The sequence below is a fragment of the Sebastes umbrosus genome, chromosome 3 (genome assembly GCF_015220745.1).
Source record: "Sebastes umbrosus isolate fSebUmb1 chromosome 3, fSebUmb1.pri, whole genome shotgun sequence".
NCBI classification, from domain to species: Eukaryota; Metazoa; Chordata; class Actinopteri; order Perciformes; family Sebastidae; genus Sebastes; species Sebastes umbrosus.
This window is the reverse complement of record NC_051271.1, coordinates 22,943,804-22,965,377: the sequence shown is the minus strand read 5'-3', so window position 1 is coordinate 22,965,377 and position 21,574 is coordinate 22,943,804. Positions and strand designations below refer to the sequence as shown.

Below are 21,574 nucleotides of genomic sequence, written 5' to 3'. Positions count from 1 at the left end.
GGATAATTAAAGCTCCCTGTTATCTTAAAGGCAGCGCTGTCCTCTCAGTCACTTTTAAATCACATTATGTGGAGTAAATACATGTGAGTCACTCTCTTCTGTGTGACCCCGGGAGGGAAAATGTGCACCCGCGCTTCCTCGTAATTCTCATTCATACTAATACACTCCCGATGAATGTTCTGCTATGCGGTGGGTAGTGTGTGTGTGTGTGAGTGTGAAGGAAAACCTGATGTGGAAATATCTGAAAGACCTCAAACGTCTTAAAAAGTTAACTCCCAGACACCCTTGTTCAAGCACTTTCTTTCAAATGGACTGAGCTGTCGTGTATCAGTGACCTTAATTCATGTTTCAAATCCACATGATGACTTTGAACTCTGTTTGAACAGAAAAAAAAAGTTTCCTCTCCTTTCTTCTGTCCGCTCCTATTCTCTCCACAAGGTACGTCTAACAACTGGAACAGCCACATCATAACATGAAAGTGGAGCCTCGACCTGACCGGAATCCACTGTGCCTAAATCATTCTTAATATGAGCGCTGAGCGGCCTTGTTCGGGGGATTATCCTCCATAGAACAGGAAAGATTTCCAGCTAATCTATAGAGGAATGCCCACTCTGGAGAAGGTGAGGGGAAGTGGCTGGGACCAAAGGTTTCTCTTGGAAGCCAACACACTTCATTATTCTTTTGTGCAGCAATTAGGGCCCAACCACTGAGAAAAGCAATATATTTCTGTTCTTTTTCAACATGTGTGTCCTCCGAGGTACAGAGAGAAGCGTTCGCTTCCTGTTAGTGCGGAAATGAGTTGTCGGGATTAGTTGATTTGTCAACAAGTTTTCGCACAGGAATGCCAAACATTTGCAGGTTCCAGCAAATCAAATGCTTCAAACTGATTTGTTGCTTTTCTATGTTTTATGTAACTGTAAACCAAATATCTTTATTTGGGTTCAGGGATAATGTGATTGGCATTTTTCAAAATGTTTTGACATTTTAAAGACTACGATTAATTGGAGAAATAAATTTAAATCAATAATGAAAATAATTATACTTTGTGCAATTGTGTGCTCTCTGTCCAGAGCACAAAATCTAGGCATAACATCAGGACAGTTTGTCACAGTTTTGGTATTTTGACAGAGGAGTTTGTTGAGGTTTGGCTACTTTTTTTGCTCAAGGAACAGTAAGTAACATTTCAGGGAATCAATTAGCAGGAATGGAATTTAATATCCATATCAATATTAGTGTATAATCACCTGAAACTAAGAACCATTGTGTTTTCGTTAGCTCAGAATGAGCCGTTTATATCCACATAGGGAGCGGGTCCTCTTCACGGAATCCGCCATGTTGCTCAACCATGTTTCTACAGTAGCCCAGAGCAGACAAACCAAACACTGGCTCTAGAGAGAGCCTTAGGTTTACGTTACATGAAGGCCGCCGTAGATCTCGTTATACCGTTGTACTGCCAGCCGCCGTCTGACTTCCGTTGCTCCTAAAATAATGTTATTATGTTAAGGAAGGCCTCTCAGCAAGGCGAATGGCTTTACCACAGTTTTGTACTCTGCGACTCACGTTACCACAGTCTTGAAAGGGAGGAGTGAGCAGAGGGGTATTCAGTTGGTTGCAATCTGCAACCACACCACTAGATGTCACCAAAGCCGAGAAAATGCGCCTTTACTTTTCATTAGCACAAAAGTGACCTAAGTGAGGAGTCAATCGCATAAATATTATAGCTGTATAAATCAATATTAAAAATATGACCATGTAATGTGAAACAAGTTGCTCGTTATGATGAACCAACACCGATATCATCCAACTCTGCAGTTCCCTTCACCTACATCTACAGAGCATTTCGGCTAACAGGTCCTCAAACCTTGACGACCAAATACGTTGATTGGCTATGCCCTTTAGAACGACACATAGAAGGGTTTTCTGATCTGACGCCCCTATCGGCAGGACAGCAGTATTTATCTCTGCCTAACAGTATTTGTCTCTGCCTAAAGAGGCAGACATTTCCCCTCAGGAGTTGGTGGAGACCAAAAACAGAGCTAAAAGGAGATTTAATATTGGACTTACATTCATCAGATGACCTGAAACACGACACCAAATTAATGCTAATATTTCTTTGCATCTGCTGAATGTGTAAATTAGCATCTTTGGAGTTATGGGGTTGGAGTTTATGTGTATATTGAGAGAGAGAGCATGTGTCTGAATACATGTGTGCATATATGAAGGTGTGTAAGTAAAGTTCTGGCAAGAAGAGGGATGTGCCCAGTTTTAATTAGAGCTGAACTGGACGCTGAAACAGTGGAATCGTTGTGGAAAAGGCCTCAACAGCTGCAGAGGCTGTTTGCTGGCTACTATTTAACATAGCTCTCACTCCCACCATGCACCCTTCCAACTATCCCCATTCCTCTCTCTGTCCCCTCCTCTCCTGTGCTAGTTCAGGTGTCTGGGGCAGCTAAGGAAGCACTGGGTGGCACCCACCCAGACTCGCCGAGCTGGCAGCGGCCACTCTGTTGAGGAATGTATGAGAGGGTTGCTGGCGAGCTCGCCGCTTGGCAGGTTGTCCCGCTGGGGAATCACTCAGTGAGAGCAGACGGCAGCCAATTCCCTGTCAGTGGCCGGTGAGCTCACAAGGGCAGTAGTCGGGGAACATAGACGTAGACACAGAGACGGACTGTAGTCATGCTGTGTAATACCTTCCCATTCACTCGGCCTAGCCGCCACCCCACCCTGCCCATGGGGACGTTTTCAGAGAGGAACTGAGAAATGAAAACAGTGTTTTGCTAAAAAACTTCAATGAGTGGAAATGGTTTTATTACTGTAATGCTCATGTTCATATGGTTGGTTTGATGTCCAACATGAGCATGGTACAAGACGTTTTGTATGTTTGCACTATTTAGACACCAATTAACAGAACATCAAAATATGTTTGTGTCTAATCGATCTTTTGACGATGCAAAGGAACGGCGTGTAGAAACATTTCCCGCTCCATTTCTAAACCCACATGAGTCAAGCCAAACCGAACCTCAATTTCCACTTAAACTAAACTCGAGGAGGAACCGACACCCCCAAAACCTCACCTCAACCTGACCGCGCTGCAAACCACTGCTGGCAGTCGGTCCCATCATCGCTGAGATGTTATGAACCATCGGTTGAGATATTGTTTTACTTTAGGCTTTACTCTGTCTATTTTGGCACCGTAGAAATCAACACTGGCCTCCATGTCTGCCCCATGAATAACTGGCAAACCATTTCAGTTTAAAAAGGTTCTCGAAAAAATTTGGTCTATTTTGACGGAAAAGTTTAAATAATTTGACGGGGAATGTTTCTTGAAGCCGGAGTGAGAGTCTGATTTTCCATCCACATGTACCAGTGTTTAGCTGATAGTCAGGTGCTGCCAAGACGCTTTCAAAGGCTCCTTTCACACAACTTCTTTGGGGACGGTAACTGCAGTGCAACACTGACATCTCATGGAAAACCAGAAGATGTGCAAACAAAAGAACTGAGTCTCTGGGTGTAAAAATGTGTTGGTGCAGAAAGATTTCAATTTGTTTCCAAAACAAATCAACACTGAGGATTCAGTGGTTTTAGACTTATTTTCAACCATAAATGATTCAGTGTTTATTTCTTACAGCGTGGGCCTTGAAAAGCAGCAAGTATTGGAGCCCTATAGTCAGGGGCCTAGTGTTGGTCGTTTTCTTGTGTTTAGTTGACATAAGTTTCCTTATGATAATTTGAAGAGTTTTGTAAACTTAGTTTTTCTATTTTTTTGCATTTTTACTTTTTTTTTTTACAATTTTTTATAATTTTTTTCTACATTGTACATTTGCACAACTGCACTTGTTAGTTTTCTGGTGACAGCAATAAAACAAAGCACCAGTTGAAGATTTCTGAGTCCAAGCCTCCTTCTTCCACAACTGGGCCAAATCTTACATGTGGTCAGAAATGTAGCAAAGTGCATGTTTCTAGTGCTCTGAAATAGACATTTTGAGTTACCGATACGATTTTTGGATCAAGAAAGTGGAAAAAATGGAGATTTAAAGTGGATGTTAAAAATAGCAGAGTGTGTTTTAAACATGTGTAGCTATAGGCTTTAGCAAAAAATAGTCTAGGTTAAGAAACACACAAAAGGGTGAAAATATTTGGAAAACACACACACACACACACACACACACACACACACACAGCTATCCTAGATAGCTATCTTCATCAAGGTTATGAAGCCCTCAACTTTAACACCCATCTGAGAAAATATTTACACATACGTAAGTACTTGATGCCAAATAATAAAGGTTTAAAGTCTTAAAACAGCAAGCTGGAAAGAAAAAAAGGGGTCTGGGGGTGGAAGTGTATTTTTAATGAATAATATTGTATCTTACTAAGTACTTATTTTTATTAATTTGATAGGGATGATGCAATTTAACATAGTTCCAATACCGGGCATGAAACTGATGTGCTGCACAGAGAGTTAATAGCTATTAAAACATACAGCTTTCTATATGATAAGACCACAATACACTACAAATATGGAAATACAAATACAAATACACATCACAATTCACATACACCAATACACCTTGGTAATTTACAATACAATTTGCTAAAAATGGATACATCTCTGTTTTGCTTTTAGCCGCAGCGCTTAACCTTTGTTGTTGTTGTTGTTGTTGTTGTTATTGTTGTTGTTACACACTTGTCTAATATGTGTACTGTTGTATAATTCCAGGCTGCCAATCCAACACAAACCAGACCTGAAGAATTGTCCGGGCTGGTTGGACTCAATGGAATTTGTAAGCCCGGAGAAAACTCACACTAACACGGGGAGAACATGCAAACTCCACACAGAGGGATCCCAAGCCAAGTTCAAACCTACAACCTTCTTGCTGAAAGGCGGCAGTGCTAACCATTGCAACACCGTGCCGCCAAACATTTACTAAATAAACCATAATCATCATCATCAAACATGTGACATTATTCAAACGTATTTATAAATCATGGAAAGCCTTTCGCTTCAGACAGGAATTTAATTTCAATAAGTATAACATTGTAAATTATTTTGTATTTTCAATCAATCAGCCATTAATTCATGTCAAAGATGAATAACAGAAGATGTAACAATAATGATATCAGGTGTCTCAGGTGAATGGATATACAGACATTGGAGAAGGCTCATTTGGGGGAAAGTAGGACAAAGCCCCACCTGCTGGCAGCGGAAAAAGTGTGTATTTCGTAGTCCTGATTTAGAAATGACTATAATTCTTGATAAAGCAGGACATAAAACGTGTTATTGACACATGGCTACATGTTAAGACCAGTGGCTAGATGGAAGAGTTTTAAAATAGTGTTTTAATTGTGCTTGGGTCCAGAGGCTGCTATGTGTGATGATATCCGGCCATCATATAGCCGAATAGTGGGGAAACAACAGTGAGCATCCCTAATGGTTTGTCGCCACGCTGCAATCTGATTGGCTATTTGCTAAGAACTGTTGTCGTCATGTGTTCGTAGTTGGCACTTGGCAGAAGTTAGTACATTTTATTTTAGATTTTAAAGGAGATAGTAACTTCGATGTGGATTATCTTCTACAGCACAAAGTCTGCCTTTTGGATTAAAACCCACGAGCTGCAGGATATCATTATAAACCAAACCTCTGGTAAAAATAAGCAGATTTAACGTTGAGTGTTTTGCTTCAGGTGTGTGTTACTCGGAGGGGATGGCAGCCTACCAGCAGGCTTTCATGATCACAAGCATCTTTCTGGGAGGATTACCAAACATGAAAGCATCAGGACAACACGGTAAAAGTGCGCAGAACAGGTATGTGCTCAGTCACCTGTGAACCTGTGTTAAACCGTGTGGGAATTGTTTAATAGCGTATCATGTCATTTTCTGGTTTTGCCCCTCAAAGTAAATGATGCCCCCACCATTTTCCCACCTAAAAAAGACCTTTTCTAACAACACAACATTTTCTAAATGGACCCTTTTGTATTTCCTGTTGCAATGCAGTTAGCTGACAGGAAGTAAACTTGGTCCAAAGCTGTTGCCCTAGCAACAGAACAACAGATAGAGTAAACGCAGCCCTGTGACATGCTTGATCCATCCTGTCTAATCAATAAACTCTTGACTGATGTAACCAGGTGAGCTAGTGCTGAAACACGATGATTAATCTGGGATATGACTAAGAACACTGGTTTAAAGATCTTGTTCATACATCCATGTGCTCACTCAGGCACAAACACATCATCATCTGTCATTCTGAAGAGAATACCAAATGAATTAATGCCAAAACAGAGTAATGCACTAAGTTGTCTCATTATGCTTGTTACAATTATTTTTTATAACATACCCTTTTCTGAAGTTGCATGGATATTTGAGGACATTTTTATACTTTAAGATAATGCCACAAAGTTAATACAAATTGCATTTTAATGCAGCCCAAAATCTACAAAAATCTTTCATTGTCCATTTGTCACCACTAGATGGTGCTCAGAATCTACTTAAAAATGAGCTGCTCTTCTGCAGCAGAGAGCAGTTCTGGCCACATATTTTTGGATTTATGTAAACAAAATGGTAACAAGTGAGTTTCATTAAAAACTTATGCAACTAAAACCTTTTTATTATGATTAGTTTTATTTTCTATTTAGGCTTTAGGTTGTTGTTCAAGGACTTGTATTAATTGTTATCATGGATATCATAATTTTGTAACATAATCATGGACCCTTTTAAGGATTGTGTGTTACTGTTACGCATTGTCGTTTATGATATGAAGATAATTATGGGTGTCTTCTACTCAAAAAGCTATCACCTCTCATTTTGCAGAATATCAGGAATCTCAAGCTTTTCAATTGGCTGAGATTAATTTACACTTCTTGTGCATTTTGATGATAGATCAAGCTTTTTAAATGATTGAGGAAATGTGTCTATTTGTTGCAATGGCAAATTTACTCAGATAGCTTAGTTCCCTACATAAACTCATGCTATGTGCATTAACTACATTTAATCATCCTTGGAATTTTGTTCAATAGTTTTTATTGGTTTTCCATTAAAGCCGTCATACATTTGTTTACAAGCATAGAACAGCTGCATTATCCAAAATTGTTGGGTCTCCGCTGCCTCATTTTAGCACTGGCGTTCTAGTCCTCGTCATTTAATGGTACTTGCAAGCACTCAACATATTCTAAAAAGGGGGACCAAATCTTCCTAAAGATTTGCAAAGAGCCTTCAAGACTACATCTAATTTTCTCAAGTTTTATAAAATGCATAGTGTCTCTAATCCATCTAGTGAAGTTAGGAGGCGCCTGTTCCTTCCAAGAGACAAGAATGAAATGTTTGGGTAACAGCCCCTAAACACTATATAAGGGTAGGTATTAGCATAGGTAACGGCCCCTAAACACTATATAAGGGCAGGTATTAGCATAGGTAACGGCCCCTAAACACTATAGGGCAGGTATTGTGCCGTGTGCAAATAATAAGAGAAGAGCAAAAATAAGAAAACATTATTGAATCCCAGAAATCAATGGGTACTAACAAAATCAGAACAAATCATGGATACGAACAAAAAATAAGAGAAAATGTGTTTGTGTATTGCTTCCTATATGAGGCCCAATGAATGATAAGCTTTCTTCTGGTACTAAAAGACAATATGTATTTTATTGTGAGGAGAAGGAGATAGCATTTGGCATCCTGTGCACCTGCGAAAGAAAAAAAATCAAATCCTCAGAACTCATAAAGAGCAAGTCAAAGGAAGGTGGATCAGCTGGGCCGAGCAGGAGTGTTGCTCTGATGTCCTGAGAGGAAGGACAATTGTAAATGGTCGTGATCGATGGGCCACCACCCCGAGGGCCGAGTCTTTAAACTGAGGGCGGAGGGGGGTGATGCACTTATCTGGCTGAAAGCAACACATGACACCACGCTCACACATGAGCCAAGCCTCGCTTAGTTTACTCAGGAATGAAGTGAATGGGAGTTTAGACGGAGGATTATCTAATAACGTCGGACAGTTAAGTGAGCTCGTTCTGTAAAGTCCCTATAAAACACATCAACCCCCTCCTGTCCCTGTTAATCACATCTGTCCTGGTCACATGACAGCTGTAACCGCAGGGATCAATTAAAGATCGGTGACATCATCACAGTGTCTGGGTACAGCTTCTCTCCCCGGTGTGAGGAGGGAATTCCCAGGTTGGCCATGAGTGTGCTTTACTTCATTTACAGCTCTGTGACCCGCTATTGTTATGGGTTCGAGTAAGCATTGGCTCAGAAAATGGTTTAGAATCATATTACATTTTTAGCAAGTGATTTGCAGACACATTTGCAATGTGGAGGCGACATTCATTTCATATGGTGTCATGAGACCGCACTAGAGAAAGTGCCCGCTCACCCCCCGTTGAGTTGGACAAACTTAGTGTCCTATTGTTATGTATGTATGGGTGCTGTATTATAAATCCATCATCTCTTTACAGAATCCCAGCTCTTCTTCTTTTTTAAAACGTGTTTATTGAATTTTTCAACATATTTAAACAAATGTTAAATGAACATGCAAACAAATCAAAAGGTGCAAACAAGAACACTTAAAACCAAGACATGAACTAGTTAGACCAGAAGGCTTTTTGTGGCCAACAAGGATGAATAACGTTATTGTTTTTACTAACTTGATGGTTTGACGCCTTATTCTCCTTAATTGGAAGAGGCCGATTACCCCGTCCCATACTAGATGGCATAAGTAAATTGTTTTAAGTTACATGTGTAAGGTTACCTGTACATTGAGGGGGGGTTAAGAACAAATTTGAGAGAACATGGATGCCTTTTTTATATGCTACGATAACCTAATACAAATTACAGACTGGGCATACTAGCCCATCACAGTTGAGTACCGGTAGACATGAATGCATAATCTTTTCCTAAACATTTTATTTTTTAATTTTATTTTCTTTATTTTCTTTCTTTCTTTTATGATCTTAAAATGGCGTTAATAACGTTTTTCACAATTATTTGTGGGACAATCTTATCGTCCAACAAGATAGATATCGTGACATGCTTAGTTTATCGCTGTCTTCAAAGCCACCAGACTCCATTTACAAACTAACCGAACTGCGACTGTTTTGAGTAGTAGTACTGTTGATCTGCAGATAGACCTACGTGAATACCTTGACAAGCTGTTGCACTCTGCCGTACTTCCATTGCCAAACTGCATGCGCACTCTTACGTGCTTCATCATTGTTTACAAACTGTAAAAGGGTCTATAAGGATGTATATACTGTATATGTAGCAATGTCATCCTGCAGAAACCTGTGTCAGGGAAATGGGATGGGAAAAAGTTTTTAGAAGGGCTTGGGAAAGTAGCATTTTGACGCTAAAACATACGTTAGACCATAATTTTAATGTTCAGTTTTGAATACATAAGGAACATCACATGGAGAAAAAAAAGAAAAATAATGGACCCGACCTTTAAGTTATAGTTTTGCTGCTGTTGGTTTAGCAGATTGTTTTTTATTCTCATTATCACTGTGTGTTATTATCATTATTTGTATTTTTCTTTACATTGTTGTCCCTATTTTTTCACTCTTTCTGTACAATTGAAGGGTATGTATGTGTGTGTAACTGATATTGTGATAAAACCAGTTTGTAAAATCCCAATAAACAGATAAAAAAAAAAAAAGAAGCAAGGCACAGTCAGCAACATTCAGTTTCGAATGGGATATCACAATAATAAGACGTATAGCAACATGCTCATAGTGACAGGTTTACCATCTTCACTATCTTAGTTTAGGGTGTTAGGATGCTACAGTAACATTTGCTAAATAGCACTAAACACAAAGTGAACCTGAGGCTGATGGGAATGTTGTTAGTTTTGAAGGTATTTGGTTGTAAACTAAAGTATTGGACAAATTGAAAATTTTACCCAATGTTGACACCAGATGAAAAGTTGAGGGATCACCAGAGTTATTACAATACATCCTCTGGGAACCACTAATGTCTGCACAGGATTTCATGGTAATCCATCTCATAGTTGTTGAGATACTTCAGTCTGGACCAAAGTGGTGGACAGACTGCCGTTGCCATCCCAAGAGCCATGCAGCTAGCTTCAATTACATTGTGCTGGAAACATCAAAAGATACATAATCTAGGATATACAGGTAACCTTACACATGCAACTTAATATAAAATATCAAGATCCTCTATCCAGAAACCTTCAACAAATCAGTCCCACGTATACAATTAAATAATGTGCCCCACATTCGATAGAAATATCTGGCATTAAATCAATTTTACACAGTTATACAGAACTTCATTATCTATTCACAGCTCCTCTCCTTACTCTCTGACATTTGACCTCAGATGTCCTTGTGGTTTATCCACCGACGTAATCATTTTGCTGCAAACAATCAGTCATCAGCTTTGTTTGAGGAGCGGTCTATTTTTGCCCTGCAGATCTGTCTTCGGAGGCCAAACCAGGAAGAGGTGATGTCATGATGGCTATCGCTTACAATGCTCCAGCCAGCTCCAGATGTACAGACCCCCATCTCTCCTGAGGTATGACCTCAGCCTGGTGGGACTGAGGGAACATCTGCTTGATGATCTGGTTAGCAGGATGCAGGTTGATCTGACGCAAGACATTATTACACTGGAGAGACGTTTCTTCTGTGATCTCGGGGAAAATATTTGTGATCAGTCCTCATCTACTGATGATTGAAATAGGTCACAAACAAGAGGGCTATGGTTCGTGTGTCTCCTTGTATACTACACTGTACTAATTTATGTACCTTGATTGATGAGGACATTTTAGAGACTATTTGCGCATGAAATGTTTCATTTTTGGTCCAGAAAACACATAAATGCCTTTGGCAAGAAGATCCAGCACATTACTGGATGTACTGCTTGAAACAGTGACCTTGACATTCTTCAGCGCTGCATCAGATGACTCAGCATATCTGCTCACTCTAATGATGATCTATCACAAGGTGTCCAACCCACCGTAAAACATGCTATCAAATTAAATGATTATTATTAGGTGTGTAAAGTCTGTTTCTTGGCCGGGAGCAGTAACTTCCTGAATAGTGAATTATTGTGGCGCATAAGCCTCTGTAAAACCACAACTTGATGTTTTTACACTTTTTTTGTACAGAATAAACAAACAAGATATAATGTGTTAGTTAGTGAGCTTTAGAGAGGCTGGAAAGCAAACCTAGCATCTTATAATTTTTGTTATCAAATTTTGCTTTATTAGTGTGATCATAATTAAGAACAGTGTTGCCAAAGCATGTTGTACCTGGTTTACGATGTACGATGTATAATCCTTCTGAAGTCTGTTTAATCTCTTTTTACTGACATGAAGGCCAAAACTGGCAAAAAATTGTCTTTATAGGTCCAGTGTGTGTAGGACTTATGTGGATTTATTGGCAGAAATGGAATATAATATTTATAACTATGTATTCATTAGTGTATAATCACCTGGAACTGAGAATCATTGTGTTTTCGTTAGAATAAGTCCTTCATATTTACATATGGGAGCTCTTCATGGACCCGCCATGTTTCTACAGTCAAGTCGGACAAACCAAACACTGGGTCTAGAGAGAGCCTTTAGCCTTTTTTATGTTACCTGAAGGCCGCCGTATAGTTCTCCGACACGCTTGGAAAGGGAGGGGTATTCTGTTGATTGCACTCTTCAACCTCACCACTAGATGACACTAAATATCCTACACACTGCTCCTTTAAGGGGAGACACCCCAGGCAAAAACATTGTTTTTCGTGCACTGGTCAATTTTGAGATATTGGGCTATTTTGCTTCCATAACATGTCTTCTTTCAGACTAGTGGAAAGAAAACATCCAAAACACACCTTTAGGTGTTTTTTACTATACTTTTTCTATTTGTGTCTGTAGATTTCTCCTAAATTCACCAAAAGTTAGCATTAGAGAATGCCTCATTTGCATATTTAAACGTAAGTTTAAACTGAGTAATCAACTTGGGAAGTTTAATTATGATATCTATTAGTTAAAATCTTTCACCTGTAGTTTTCTAAAAATTTGTTTTTTTCTCAGACTCTGACCCAGAAATCTCCACTTCAGTAGCATTTACATCCACCAGACTCTCCAGTTTCTTTCCTATCTATATTGTGAAGATTTTTACTTAGGGGTTTGTTCATATGCTGTATCATTCAAAAAATGTGGTTGAATTAATTATATATATACATTTTTTATGTATATAAAAGTATTTTCTAATTTATGGAGTGATACAAATAGATATCCAAAATTCCCTTTAAAATGTATAAATAAATATAATATGTCAACAAAATGAAACAAGAATTTTGAACTTGGCTTTATCCATTGTTCAGATTTCTGTTCTGGAAATGTATGAAAATGAACACATATTTGATCAAATAATGCCTCATTTGCATATTTAAACAGACATTTTCCGAAAACTTGTAATGTAAAAAAAATTGTCTTAATGTAAGTAATCAACTGGTGAAGTTTCATAGTGCTGTTAGTTTTTTTTTTGTTTTTTTTACCCTATTCACGTGTTCATGTAGTGTCTCCACTTAAAAAATGTGACAACTCACCCAGCAGGTATCAGCAAGCCTTCGCCAGGCATAAGCTGAGGTCAGGAGGATCTTCAAAGGTAAAACATGTCAAGCACAAATTCGTTAATCAAAGGGAAACGCCCTGGACTGGACGCCAATACTTTGCAGGTCTAAATCAGTGTAGCCCTGGGAAATTTACGGTCTCACAATTCACTTGACTTACATGTCTTGAGAGGAGATTCACACAAACACAGTTAATACCGTCAAATGTAGTATGTATTATGAGGACAAAAATACATGTCATGAATGAAGAAATGCTTCTGAGAGTTCACCTGTATTAGTGAGGGACAGCTGGCCAACATACAGGTGCACCGCCATGTGTCCACAAGCGTCGGCAATTGGTTGAAGTTCATCGTGGCCCCCCCCCTCCCCCTGCAAAATGTGCCACGACTGCTTTGACTGACAGCTGTGCTATCTAGGGTTAACTGTCCCATCAAACAAGTGACTGTGACAGCTGCTGTCAGACGCTTCCCCCTCCCCAAGACTCAAACACTTCTACTCAGTAAACCGTGGCAGACCACCCTCCATACTGAGCCCACGGTATCTTTGCTGGGGGTGAACTGTGAGCATGTGAATGTGTGAGGGTGAGGGGGTGGCAGAGACAGTCCTCACGGGAGTATCATTTTACACAGTGGGTTTAGATCGGAAATACAGCGTTTTCTATTGCAGCCCGGTCGCATGAAAAGGAGTATGAATGACACGATAATAACAATAGGTTCTCATTCCACCTCGTCACATACTGACGCTTTGTCAGACCCCTCAGCGTCACTTTTCATTCACTTAATATTGTGAATTAAAAAACAAAAACCTTGCTTAGGTTTAGGCAACAAAACCACTTAAAACAACATGGCTGCATGGGCTTAAAATGACTAAATTTGTGCAGTGAAAATGTGACTTGACGTGTTCACGGGGCACGAGCCATCAGCTGATTGTAACGTGAACGTGAACTTAACGGATGGGTTTACATTGTAGTTAATGGAAAGCCCGGGGCGTTTCATACTGGTGCTAAAGGGTGCCTTGTGTGGCGGTATCGAACGCCGATGGCCGTAACAAAGCATTGGTATTTGACGCCCTGGGAGTGAGAACGGGCTAATAATGCGCTAGGCATTTAGCGTGCAATAAGAACGCCTTCGTTGTTTCATTTGTTCACCATATAGTCTGTGCTGACTGCAGTGTAAATGCATCTGCGTAAATATGCTACGCTCAGAGCTAGTGATGTAAATTAAAAAGGGAGAAAGAACGTTTATGGTGGAGGGGAGGTGGATGGGTCCAACAAACCGGTGTTTTTGTTGTAAGTTACGTTAGTGACGTTTGTGACGTATTTTCCGTAGTTATGTTACTTTTTTACCATAAGTATTTTACTTAGTTTACGTACTTATTTTACGCCCAACCATTAGCCTATGTTTTTCCTGAACCTAACTGCGGACATTACCGTAGTTTTGTGGGGTGGCGTACAAATGACACACGAAAAGCCTAAAATGCGTCCTCATGACACGCAGTGAAAATAGTGTCAGATAAGGTGACACAACTTATCAATGAACCTCACTGCATGTAACTGACTAATATGTAACTGGCCATATCGTGACCAAAGTGGCGAGCTAGTAGGACCATAGACTGTATATAAGAAGTGGACGTAATCACCATGACGTCATCCATTTGAAGCCTTGAGTTCGGCATTCTGGCCGTCGCCATCTTGGTATTTGGCCGTCGCCATCTTGTTGTTTTTGCAACCAGAAGTGACACAAGAGGGTAAAGCTAAGTACAACCAAACATTGAATAAGACATTTTCAGGCGACCAGAAAGGTTATAATTAACTTTCATGAACTGAAAACACACTGTGAAAGGGTTAAAGTTGTAAGACAAAAACACAGACAACTCGCAGACCCGGCAGCGTTGTGGTAGTGACCTGTCAATCACAAGGTAGCCACGCCCTAAAGCATACCCTGCTTTATGGTCTTTTTGACTCTAAATGGGACCATCATTTACTAAATGAACATCATGCTGTATTGAAGAAGGCTTGAAACTAGCGATTGAGATCATAATCTCATGTTTACAGTGTTTACTGAGGTAATAAATCAAGTGAGAAGTAGGGTCATTTTCTCATAGACTTCTATACAATCAGACTTCTTTTTACAACCAGAGGAGTCGCCCCCTGTTGGCTATTAGAAAGAATGCAAGTTTAAGGCATTTCAGCACTGGTTTCACTTTTTAGACCCCAGTGGTAGCCCATTGAGTAGGACTTGAGGTAGTGCCCCCCTCTGATTGGTGCATCCTCTGTCTCTGTGCAATGAAGGTAGAAGAGGTAAACCGAGAGTCCCTGGAGACAGCATTCAAATATTACCACCCCAGACATTATTTCTAGAAGGACTTGCAAAAAGCCGTGCCAAATGAGCCATCCGTTTGAAATGCGAGCTGGCCTGATGCACTGCTGCCATGCCTCGCATTGCTGCAAAAAAATTTGATGTGCCTGCCAAGAGCCCCCCGGCTGGCAAAATGAATTGCATGTGTGAAGGAGTGTCATCTAAACACTTGTGTCAGTCATCGTTAAGCATTTCAACCCCGTGTTAATTCATTGAAGTCTATGGAGTTAATGTTGTAATCAATCCTAACCCGTGAGTCCGCTCTTCCTCCGTCTGGTCAGAGACAGGCAGCGCTCCAAAGTTTCTAAATGGCTCCCTCTCTTCATGAACCCTGACCTAATAGAGCCTACTACTAAGTAGTTCAAATGTTAATGTCCTGTCTACACATTTCACAGGCAACATGTTGGCCTTGCAGTTCCTGTCCTGTTTTGGGTTGAGGGAGCAGAGAAGTATCTGACTATTTCAAGTGCCAGAGCTCTTCTTTTAGATTAAGCTATCTATAGAAATAAAATATATTCTATTTCCATGAAGCTATCTGTCCTTCATTGCCCTCCAGGATGGTTGTGACTGGACGGTAAAACAGGACTAATTGCCAATGAAACACTGAGGTGACAGGATGAGAAATTAAATTTGAACATGAAGTTTTATTCCTGAGCTTTGGGAACACGTGTAACCAAATACTCTAAGATCAAAGGTACACTTATTAGCTTTCAACCAAAATGAAAAATAAATGAAATGCTTCAGGTATGACTTCTTGCTGCTGTAGAGTGTGGCTTATAAAGTACTCTTGACCCACACTTTAAATGATCACATTTAATATTAATGTTTGTAATTTCTTTAGTTTTACTGACACTACCTCTGTCTTTTCTGAATGTACAACAGCTACAGGGATCCCGCTGTTACTTTTCCTGAGGTAACGTGAGCCGCAGAGTGCAAAACCTTGGTACCGCGAGCTGCCATCTGACTTCCGTTGCTCCTAAAGTAGAGTTATTATGGTAAGGATGGCCTCTGAGCGAGGTGAACGCCATTACCACGGTTTTGCACTCGGCGGCTCACTTTACCGCAGTCTTGGAAAGGGAGGAGTGAGCAGAGGGGTACTCAGTTGGTTGCAATCTGCAACCACTCCACTAGATGCCGCCAAATCCTACACTAATCCCTTTAATGTGGAAATCATGTGGTTTGTGATAAACCTGAGATTCATATATCTCCCATTTGTTAAATGCCCTGATGAAGACCTACAGTGGTCGAAACATGTTGGCTTTTTAATGATTTAACCACTATCATAAAAGCTTTTTAATATTTCCTTCCTCGTTGCCACTTGTTCTAATATTTTGGAGTGCCTGGATTGCCTTCCTGTTTATTCTGATTTTTCCCCGTTTTCCCGACATGTTTTTGAAACGGTTTGAGTACACAGAGCAACCAGTTATCTCTCTTTCCATATCTCCCCATGTCGTGCCCCGTGGCTTTAGATTCACAGGGTGCTTACTGTGTCTCTTTCAGCTGCAGGTTACCTAAGGGTGACATGTACTACAACTTAGAGAGATGGGAAGGAGCTGACCTCTGTTGGCCTTTTCTCTTCTCCATCAGTGGTTGGTGTCCTGCTGTGTGATGGCTCAACAATGGGGACTGTCATCTCAATTGCCTCCACATTCAGTTCTTACCACTACAGTACAAGGTCGGTCTAAGGGTAGGAAATAACAGCAGCCTCTCTTTGTCTGTTCATAATATGTATGAAACACAGGTTTTGTTTTCCTGTTTTACCAGGATAGCAATATTCAGTCTTCAGTGTGAATAATAGGTGAGATATAACGCCATTACTGTGTCAGCTGGCATAGTGAATACTGCTAACAGGGAGAAGGTCTCTCTTTGTGATTGTTTGAGTAGCATCTTCGGCACTGATACAGCAATAATAAGTATATAAGTAATATGCTATGGTAATGGATTTTCATTTTTAGTGCTCACATAAGCGATCCCAGCAACTGCATTAGTGAATTTGTATGATGTAAAATATAATTTGCTTCATGTTAGCCACCTTAAAAATGCAAGTACTTGCATTGTGGCTGCTTTATGCAGCACAACGACAGGATGGCTGACACTCTTCAGCCAGGTATTAAATTTGCCAACAAATCTTTTGAGCATCTGTAAGATTTTATTTGTGCCTCTTGCAATGGTTCCCAAATTATGTATAAAAACTATATCTGGTGGATATTTAATGGGCTCACTCTACTATTTATTATATATAGGCCAACAAGTAAATAAACAAAGACTTTATTATTTCCCCACAAGGATTGTATTGCTGGCAGTGAGGAGATGGCTTTGAAACAGTATTAAGACCTAAATTTAGATCAGATTTACAGACAATATAATTCATTATCATTATTATTTTAATAATGAATAACAATTCACTAAATGTATATCTGTGTATCTATTTGTTACATTCTGTTTTTACACAGTTAGGAAAGCAATGATTAAGTCAATCCTGATGATCCCAGTAACTTAACACACAGTGAGGCATACAGCTTATTAATTAAATACTGGTATTGGCCGATACCCAAAGCCCAGGTATCGCTATTGGTATCCGTACTGAAAAAGTCGGATCGGTGCATCCCTACCTATAAAGTAGCATAACATAGAAATATCACAAGTAAAGAACAAGTACCTCTAAAGTGCTCTTAAGTAAATGTTATGGAAGTTTTTATTGGACTTTATTAGTTGAAACCCACAGAAAACATTCCACAAATGTGTACCATGATCTGCAAATATTTCACTATCCACAAACATGTATTTTTGTATTTGTGTTGTGTAAAGTCACATCCGCAAAAATAAAGGGCGATTTGCAAATACGCATAACTTACTCTGTAAATACGTATTTTAAGGTTTACATGTAAAATGATATTTACACATTTGTGCATCTATTTCTACATGTGGAATGATATTTGCGCATTTGCAGATCGCTTCCTGTGGATTTATGGGCCACATGACATTTGTAACTTTCCTCCTGTTTGTTTTGTGCAGATCATGGTACACATTTGTGGAATGTCTTCTGTGGGTTACAACTAATAAAGTCCAATAAAAACTTCCATAAAATGTAGGCTACTCTGTCACTTTTGACCACTGATAGCCTAGAAAATACTGGGGTTAATTTAACCAGTGTTTAAACAAAGACAGCCACTGTACAAATATCAAAGTAAATCTTTATGGGAATATTACCATTTGATTGCACCGTTATAATGAGATTAAATGCCATAAAGCCTGATAGAGTCTGCATAAACTCAGTAGCCTCTTCCTTATAGCATTAGCTTTTGCATAGCAGCAGCTATTCTTCCTGGTGTCCACATAGTTTACATGGTGACAATACAAAAATACACATTCACACTACTCATTATACACTAACATAACACATTGTAATACACGTCAACTGTAAATAAAACAACTGTTGCAGTTTAAATAACAAAAACACAAAGAAAATAGAAAGTGTCCGACTGAATCTATCATGATCTAACAGATAAATATCATCATTTAACATTTAACATGGAATGCCCATAATACCCTTACACATCCAGGAATACTTATTAATTACTAAAGTTTCTTCTTAAGTAATGCTCTTTTAGTGTTTTTTTAAAACCATATATATCATTTTGTTGTGTAATATGATTTGGGAGTGAATTCCATTCTTGCACGGGAGAGCTAGAGCTGGACTTGGAGAAGTTACTCACGTCTGGTTTCCAAAATAAGGTGCTCACTAGAAGTGCACTCGGAGAGCGCAGACCTCCGCCAAGGCAGGTTACAAATCCATCGCGGATTTTTGGAGTTATCCTCCAAAACCCACAAACCAACAAACCAATGCCGGTGAAAACAAAACCTCCTTCCTAATCCTTCGTGCTTGGCGCTGGTTACAAAGGGAACTGTATATACAATATAGATATATGGAAATAAGATTGATTGGATTATATTCACCAGAAGTATAAAACATGACATGTCCCTTATAAATTAAAAAGAAAATACCACTAATTTGTGAGGGAAATGTAATAAATAATTCCTGACAATGACTGATATATTGGACTTCAGGACATCTCTGACTATAAACATGCTAAAAAAAATCAAACATTTGAATGTATTAATTTAGATATTTTCCAAAGTAAAGGTCCCTAGAAGTGTATGATTTGACTTGTTCCCATGTCTAGTGGAATCGGCACCCAAGTTGTATATTGCTGTACTTTGACCTGATTTGGTTTTGGATCTTGATAAAGTAAAACAACCTGCAGCAGCAGCATGCCTTGTGGAATGATTGTGTGTATCTGTACTAAAGGATAGTTTTTTGTGATGAATGTGCAGCTGCTTATTGTGTGTGTGTGTGTGTGTGTGTGTAGGGAATCCTTCAACTAAAAAAAAGTTCTATTCCTACTCACAACCATCACCCTCATCATCCTCATCATCGTCCTCCCCTCTCTCCTCCTCCTCCTCGCTCTGTTTCCCAGATTTATTCACGTGCAGCTCGCTCCCGCCTCACTCAGACATTCTGTCGCCAGCGCCGTGACGTCACCTACGACAGGAGCCTCCTCCGCTATGAGCGCGATCCCTCCGCCTGTCTTCAAGACAATCTAGTCCCTCCTCACCGCGGCGACCCTGAACTTCATTAATGAAACACAAATACTGAAATACTGTTTTTCTTTGTTTTTTTTATCACATCACCGAAGATTTTTCTTTTTTAACAATATTTCTATTATTTGACCCTATTATTCTAAGTAATTAAAGTATGCATCTGCGAATTAACACTATTCCTATAATATTCACTCAAATACCTGTAGTGTATATTGTACTTGTCAGGCATTTTTAACTTCCTATTATCTGAGGAAGTATATATTTTTTGTGACAGGAAATTCAGCTCTGTTTTGATCAGATAAAATATTATCTAATCAAAAGCTATTCTGAATTCTTCTTAAACATAACTCACATTATTTCTGATGCACATATGTATGTATGGGCTGATTTAGCTCACTTCTGAGGAAATGACACTTTATGTCCTCTGCTGCTGCTGCTGCCCTGCCTGAAGGCTATTTTCATGCATTATCATGCAATATTAATGAGATGGTTTGAAGAACTGTTGGAAGTTTCACTCTTGACATTGCACAAATTATTCCTCTAGAATACACCACCAGTGCAAAAACCTGCATCGGGACTGCATGGGCTGCTTGTGCATTATTGTCTTGAGGTGAGAAGTTGAGATGATAGCATGTATAAGCATGCTCCTGGCAACATAAATAGTGCTTATCATAACACAATCAAAGCAAGAGGGGGAACTGAGAGGCCGGCTTAACACGGTGCAGTTCAGGAGTTCACTGCAGATAAAACCACACAGTCTGTCAGTTAAAACTGCTGCTAGATTCATTATGTGACACATACTGCATCTTAATGAACCAAATAGCTCCATAACATGTGTTTAATAACTACAGTTTCATCTTCATTCAGCAGTATGGCTGAACATTTACTAGTGCTATACAGCTGATACCTGCTTTCAGAGTGATTTAACCCCCAATTTATGGTGTTTTTTAGTGTCCAAAAGCTGCAACTTCTACAATATTCCTACCAAAACTTACTTGTTTTCTGCAATATATAGTAAGCTAGCCTACATTATTAGAGGACTACTATACTTCTGTATCATTCAATGATGTTTTTTAACACGTAGTCTAAACAATTAGCTTACACATTCATGAAAATGTGGCTTAAATGTGCAGCTCTAGTCTAAAACTTGGTGAAAAAGAGCTGTTTTTATTTAGTAAAAACACAGAGAGGAATAATGAATGAATGCTTCTGCATGGCTCAATCATAGCCTGGAGGTACATCATGGAACTGATAGTTTAGTTGTGTCCTATTTAAGATGATTTTTGTTGTATTTTGGGAGGTACTAGGATGGGAATAGTGTAAATCAGATAATAAAAAGTCCTTAAATTCCCATATTGTGCAATTATTGGGATGTCCTGCAGTGCAGATATCCTCTTTTTTTCTTTCTTCCTCTCTAAACTGCATCAAACTAAGCAACATTTCCCCACCTTTGCGACAACAAACTCAGACATGTCCTATAAGTCCCCATTTAAGATGATTTTTGTTGTATTTTGGGAGGTACTAAGGTGGGAGGGGTGAAAATCAGATCAGAAAAAGTCCTTAAATTCCCATATTGTGCAATTATATGGATGTCCTGCAGTGCAGAGAACCTCTTTTTCTACTTTCTTTCTCTCAACTGCATCAAACTAAGCAACATTTCACCACCTTTGCGACAACAAACTCAGACATGTCCTATTAGTCCCCATTTAAGATGATTTTTGTTGTATTTTGGGAGGTACTAGGGTGGGAGGAGTAAAAATCAGATCAGAAGAAATCCCATATTGTGCAATTATAGGGATGTCCTGCAGTGCAGATACCCTCTTTTTCTACTTTCTTTCTCTCTAAACTGCATCAAAATAAGCAACATTTCACCACCTTTTGCAACAAACAAACTCAAAACATCTGAAAAGAAACTTCCCCGGTGGTGAGAAAACGAGGAAAACCCGCATTGTTTCACAGTTACATAATCCCTTTCCACTCAGTGAATGAAGATGTTGAAGATGTGTGAAAAGTAGGTCTTGTTATTGTCGGTGGCTGGCTGCAGCTCC

At 39.4% G+C, this 21,574-nt stretch overlaps 1 long non-coding RNA gene across 1 annotated transcript; it reads left to right on the top strand.

The window, feature by feature from the left end:
- Positions 1-6,049: 6,049 nt before the first annotated feature.
- On the top strand, positions 6,050-10,961 carry LOC119486032. Its single transcript, XR_005206423.1, has 3 exons — positions 6,050-6,125; positions 10,417-10,518; positions 10,810-10,961. It is a non-coding gene; the product is annotated as an uncharacterized LOC119486032 (long non-coding RNA).
- The last annotated feature ends 10,613 nt before the right edge of the window (positions 10,962-21,574 follow it).